A 5866-nucleotide genomic window follows, 5' to 3' on the forward strand; every position below is an offset into this window, starting at 1 on the left:
CCTGGCCTTGAACTCATGACAGTGCTTTGCCTCAGCCTGGGATCACAGGGGCACACAACCGAACCTGTCAGCCCCAGCCCTTCATATTGTTGAAAAGACAGCTAAGATTTAAGATGAAGGGCCGGCCAGATAGCTCAGCGGATTAAGGCACCTGTTTAGGCAGATGCAGGGACTGGGTTTTGATATCCGGTGGCCATGCTGGTCCCACCCCCAGGGTGTGCTGAGACAGTGACTGAGACAGGGTGTGGTGGTGCATGCCTATAATCCCAGTGCTTGGGAGGCTGAAAACAGGAGGATCACTATGAGTCTGATCTGTGTAGTGAGTCCCTGTAGACCCTGTACTAAATACAACAACAACAAAAAAAAAAGACTTAAGATGAATTGGTAAGGACCATACTTTCCACCCTTAACAGTTGTTTAACTGGATGAAAGAAAAAATATAGAACAGTTATTAACAATTCAGAAATGGAGAATGAAAATTAATCTGGATGTGTTATGTACATGTACAACATCCACACAGGGAGTGTAAATATTAAGTACTTCAAACATGTACCAAAAATAAAAGGGATTAAGAGATGGGTGGGTGAGGGAGAGAAGGAAGGAAAAGGGGATGAGGAAAGGATGAAGAGGCGTGGCGTGCACACATGCACCAATGCTGCAGCGAGTATAAATATTGTGTGCTGCACTCGTGAGCTAATAAAATACATTTATAAAAAAGAACTGATTCAAACCGAAGGTCATTTGGAATTGCTATTATTCTTTTTTCTCTATATTCTGCTTATTTTATTTCTTAACTTCAACCAAAGAAAATTAGTTATTTGTGCCTCGGGACAGTCAACATGCACACAAGTTTGCTACCACTGCCTTTAGGCATTACTACTGAAACAAGCAACAAGAAAAAATATACACACATCTTTATGAAAATGTGCCTGATTCAGAATTCCCTGGATGAACACTGAGAAAATTGGGTTTAAAAAGGACCTACCTTAAGCGATTTTGTGAGATTGCAGAATAGATGGAAATTTTTGTTTGTAATGTATATCTTGGAAATGTGCGGGTAAGGTAGCAGGGCAGACTGAAAGGTCCTAGGTAAATGGAGTGAAACCCTGAAACAGAGTTCAGGACAAAAGATGACAGAGGCATTCATTGAATTTTTCTATATTACAGTGCTGGTCTTTGTATGGATGAACTAAAAAATAAAAGTGCTCCTTCACTGATAAGACCCTTTCACGTTTTGCAGTTTGGGGAAGTGAGCAAGACTGAAGACACTATAGATGAGTCAAAGCCTCGGTTCGTAGTGGGCTACAGCTGTTACCTCGGGGCCGCTCTATGTCTCTGTCCGGTCAGTTGCAAATCATTTTGAGAACAAGACAGGCATGTGTGTTAAATGAGATGAATTAACTGCTAAAAACTTCCTGGACTCCTCGTTGTCACCTCTAGCTGGGTAGCCCTGTGAAGTCACTGTCCTTCAGAGGGTCTAGTTTATTCATGACTAAAGTGACAGAAAAGGGGTGTTTCTAAGATCTCTTCTACTCAGAGTATATGATGAATGTCTTATTTGTCTTTGTGTGTATGGATATTTATTTGAAATATTTATCTATATAAATGTAAAACAGAATCGTCTGTAATAAAAACACATATTGGAAATATATGATACATCTGGAAATTTATCTTATACACGTACTTTCAGATAGACGATTTATTGTGTGCCAAATCTAAAAGAATGAAGGTCCTGATTCCAGAACAGGCAGCTTGGCCAGGAAGCCACTTCCTGATCCTCTCCAGTCACTTCTGTCCCTCTGCTGGATGACTCCTGGCTGCCCAAAGGAGCCTGGCTTGCCTGTGGGGTGGGTTGAACTGCTTGCCACTGGAAGCGAGCATTGTTCTCTCAGCATCTTGGCTCAGCTCTTGAGCCTTCGCGATGCCAGAGCACTTAAAGGAGAGAACCAGCTCTGTCCTTCCTCTAGCAGGGTTTCCCTCCTGCCGTGTGAGTGGCTTGCTTTCATCCACTGAGGTGTGTCCAGCTGCTTTTCTTCAACTGTGCCTCCAGTCCCTCCAGACACTTACGCCCTCCCTTGACCTTGTCAGGATGCTGATCCTGAACACTTAGTGAGGTTTGGAATTATGAGGGGAGACCCACTTCATTCTGCCAACCTACAGAGAGAACCTTCAGGAGTCCTGGCCTGAGAAGCTTTGGAACGTTTGCCTAGTGTCAGGAATGCAGGCTGCCATAACCTCAAGTTTAGTTTACCCACCAGAAAGCAGAATGAAACAGAAAGGAGCTCTGAGAAAGGCGGCAGCAGGCCTGTGTGCCGGGTCTGGTTTTGGCTGGGACAGTGGAATCTTGAGCAAACAGCAGGAATTGTGATGAAGAAGCTTGCCATGGCTGCGATTCTACAGCGCTCCTTCCACTCCCTAGCTTTTTTTTTCTATTATTATTCATTATCAAATTTATTTGTTTTCTCTGGCCAAGAATCATTTTTTTTTCTATTTTGCTTACTTTTCTGCAGCCAAACTAGGCATGTATAGGACAACCCTCCCCCCCCCGACCCAATGAAATAACATTCTTAGAAATGATTCTCTGATTTTCTTATCAACCTGTTCCATGGAAATCCATGTGTTCAGTATGCTTGCTCGTAGTTTGGCACATACCAAGTGGTTGTTTAATCCAAATATCTGAGCAGCAAACTGAGCTGATCCTTCTGGAGAAAGCGTGGCCAAACAGCTGAGACTTAGTCTCAGAGAAGACCGTGCATCCTGAGCTCCCTAGTCTTCTCTGAGGGGAGGACAGCTGATAACTGGACATGTGGTGTTCCCAGACCCTAAGCCATTGCTTCTGCCCACCACTGCCATGAACACAGTTGGAATGCCATCCCCTTCATACTCAGCTTTAATCCTCAGGGTTTCATCTGGGCCTTTATGGGCAAATGTTACTCAAAGTTCACACGGAATCCCATAATTTCCTCAAGTCTTCTTGATTTTTTTACAGTGACCAAGATCAGAAGTTGAGCCCATCAGCACTACAACCCTGCACTGGCTTTCTGATTTCAGAAGCAACTGTACTCTCTCTGCAACCCATTTGAAGTTCTTCTTTACCCTGCAAGGAGCCCTGCAAGGGTTATTTCCTTGAGGTCACTATAAGACTGTTTGTCCTTCTGCTAGCTTTGATCTCCTGAGGGCCAGAGTCTCCAGGAATCATTATCAATAACATCAGTGAGAACAATTTCTTTGTTAGTCACATCAACACCAAATTCAATCTTCATATCAACCAGTGTACAGTTCTGGGACAACCAGGATTTCTCCAGTATTTCAGAAATAGCTTGTGTAGCATGACTCCTCACATCCACTTCAGTTTGGCCCATAACAAGGCCAGCAAAGCAAAATTTTGCAGCAACTAGCTGTTCCTCAGCCCACTGTGGACCATTATTAGCATCAGCCTTGAAAAATCGCTCCACTTGAGTTGGGTGAAACTTCATCCTTCCTTGATGCCAGGATTTCTTTTGAGAAAAGAACCAGTTGCTATTCCTCTGCCAACCTGCTCTGTTGGAATCGTTTCACACTGGGATGCACTGAAAGCTGTCTCTCTGCATTTTCTGGTGAAAGCAGTTTTGATGCCTGCTCCCTGTAACAACCGGAAAATACAGCTGGTAATCTTAATGGAGACGGCAGCTCTTCCTTCCAGATGATTCTTTCTGGCTGCATTTCCAGCTGGAATCTGGTCCTTGGAGTGCAGGAGAACATTTCCTGGACTATCTAATGCTTCATAGACTTCTTTTGTTTTACTCTCATAGAGTTTTTTACCAATGCTCACTACCTCGACCGTCACCGTGATGCTGAATGGGGCTGATGGCAGTGACCACGCCGGAAGGAGAGGCTGAAACCTGGAGACAGCGGGCCACGCTTCCTAGCTTTGTGAACTTCAGGTCCTTGGACTCTCCCCATTCCTCTGCTATGCCCCCGGCAAAGGGAGACGCACACAGCACCGTGCAGTGAGGCCTGGTGAGGTTGTGAACCTCCGTCAAGAACTACCCTGTTTTTAAATTTAGAGTTTAACACTTGAACGATAATGAGTGCTTATAATGTATCTATTCCCCCGACTATAAGATTACTGCTTATGCAATCCTTCATATCAAAACCTTGTTGTCACTTTAATTCCTTTCACATGGGTATATGCCTATGTTACATTTTTTAACTATACAGGCAAGTATGGCTTTATGCACAGTAATTTCTTCAGGATAATGATACAAAAGTAAGAAGTAGGAAAAAATGTTTTGATTACTGAAAAGATAATATTAAAAATGTGTCACATGCCACAGTGTTCTTCATAGTGATCTCTCAGAATATTACTTGTTTTTCTCTTAATAAGTAAATCTGAGGCAGAAAGATCATTATAAGTTCAAGACCAGTCTGGGCTACATAGTGAGCTTAAGGCCAGCCTGAATTGCATAGCAAGACCCTGTCTCAAAAAAAGACCAAAAAAATCTTTGGGCAGCCTCCAATTAGTATGAAGTTTTTCATTGACATCAAAGGTATTTGAATATCATCTGCTTATTTTTTTTCTACGGATAACTCTGAGGCTGATGGATACTTCCCTAGTCAAAAAAAAAAAAAAAAAAATGTAGCTTTTAATAAGGGGTAAGCCAGACCCTGACATCCTGAGTAAGTAATTTCCTTTTTACTATAATACAATTTTGAAGTCACAGTAACTTTACACACATTACTGATTCCAATTAGCAATTTACCTTATGCAGCTACCATATGCTAATCAATAGAGAATACCCTTGAACTAGCCTCAAGGATAGAGTACAGTTGGCAGCAGCTCTAATACTCTACCCTCCTCCCTAGCCAGGAGAGAAAAGAATGTTATTATTTAGTTTCTAATAGATAAGACGCGGCTATATTTTTTTAATTTTTAGTTGACAAATATCTGAATATATTTATGTGATGTGTTGTGATAACCATATATATATATATGAATGATTAAATCATGTTAGTATACTCACCAGCTCATACACCTGTCTTTTTTGCTCTACAAATAGTTAAAAGATACTCCTAGCATTTTAAAAGTATACATTATTAATTATGTTTCACCATAGACAGTGCAACAGATTTTCAAAATTTATCCTTCATGAATAATATTTGTCTCTTAGATCAGTTCCATCCTCACCTCCAGTTTCTGGAAGCAAACAGTCACTACTTCTGTGGATTTTACTTGTTTATGTCCCTCATAAAAGCGAGATCGTGCAGTCTTCTTGTGCATGGCTATTGCATTTAACAAAACATGGCCAACTGTCACTGATCTAAAAGAAACAAGTCCCTGAGCTGAGCTAGCATACAAGATGTGACCACAAAATACAGCGACTACTTAAATTGTTTAAAAATTTATACCGTAAAAGTCATTTTTACTGTAATCACCCTCAGAATACTCCCCCTTGCTTCAAATACACTTACCTCTGTTGCCATGTTCTGAAGTAGTTCTGGAAAGCTCTGGTGGTTGCCTCCATGTCTTGAATTGATTAAAAGTGTTGAACTTTCATGACTGTGTTGACTTTGGGAAAGATCTGGAAATTGTAAGGAGTCAGAGGCAGGCAATGAGGTGAGTGAGGACACATCGTGATTTTTTTGGTTTGACAGAAATCACTATAAACTGTTTATCAATGAGGTTTGAGCATAAAATGCAGTAAATGTTTATATTTAAAAATGTGTTACAGTAAAAGAAACATAGCCATGAATTCCCCTGAAAACCCTCCCCCTTGCTTGGAACACACTAGCCCATCTTTCTCAGCAGTATACCTTTTATTTTATGTTTTCTAATTTAAATATTCACTGCATCTTTCGATTAACATTTAAGTATGGATGCCTCTTA

At 41.3% G+C, this 5866-nt stretch overlaps 1 pseudogene; it reads right to left on the reverse strand.

Annotated features, from left to right (window-relative positions):
• Positions 1-2496: 2496 nt before the first annotated feature.
• On the reverse strand, positions 2497-5260 carry LOC101583837 (annotated as a pseudogene).
• Positions 5261-5866: the final 606 nt, after the last annotated feature.

The sequence above is a fragment of the Octodon degus genome, unplaced genomic scaffold, assembly GCF_000260255.1.
Source record: "Octodon degus isolate 3935 unplaced genomic scaffold, OctDeg1.0 scaffold00012, whole genome shotgun sequence".
Classification (NCBI taxonomy): Eukaryota; Metazoa; Chordata; class Mammalia; order Rodentia; family Octodontidae; genus Octodon; species Octodon degus.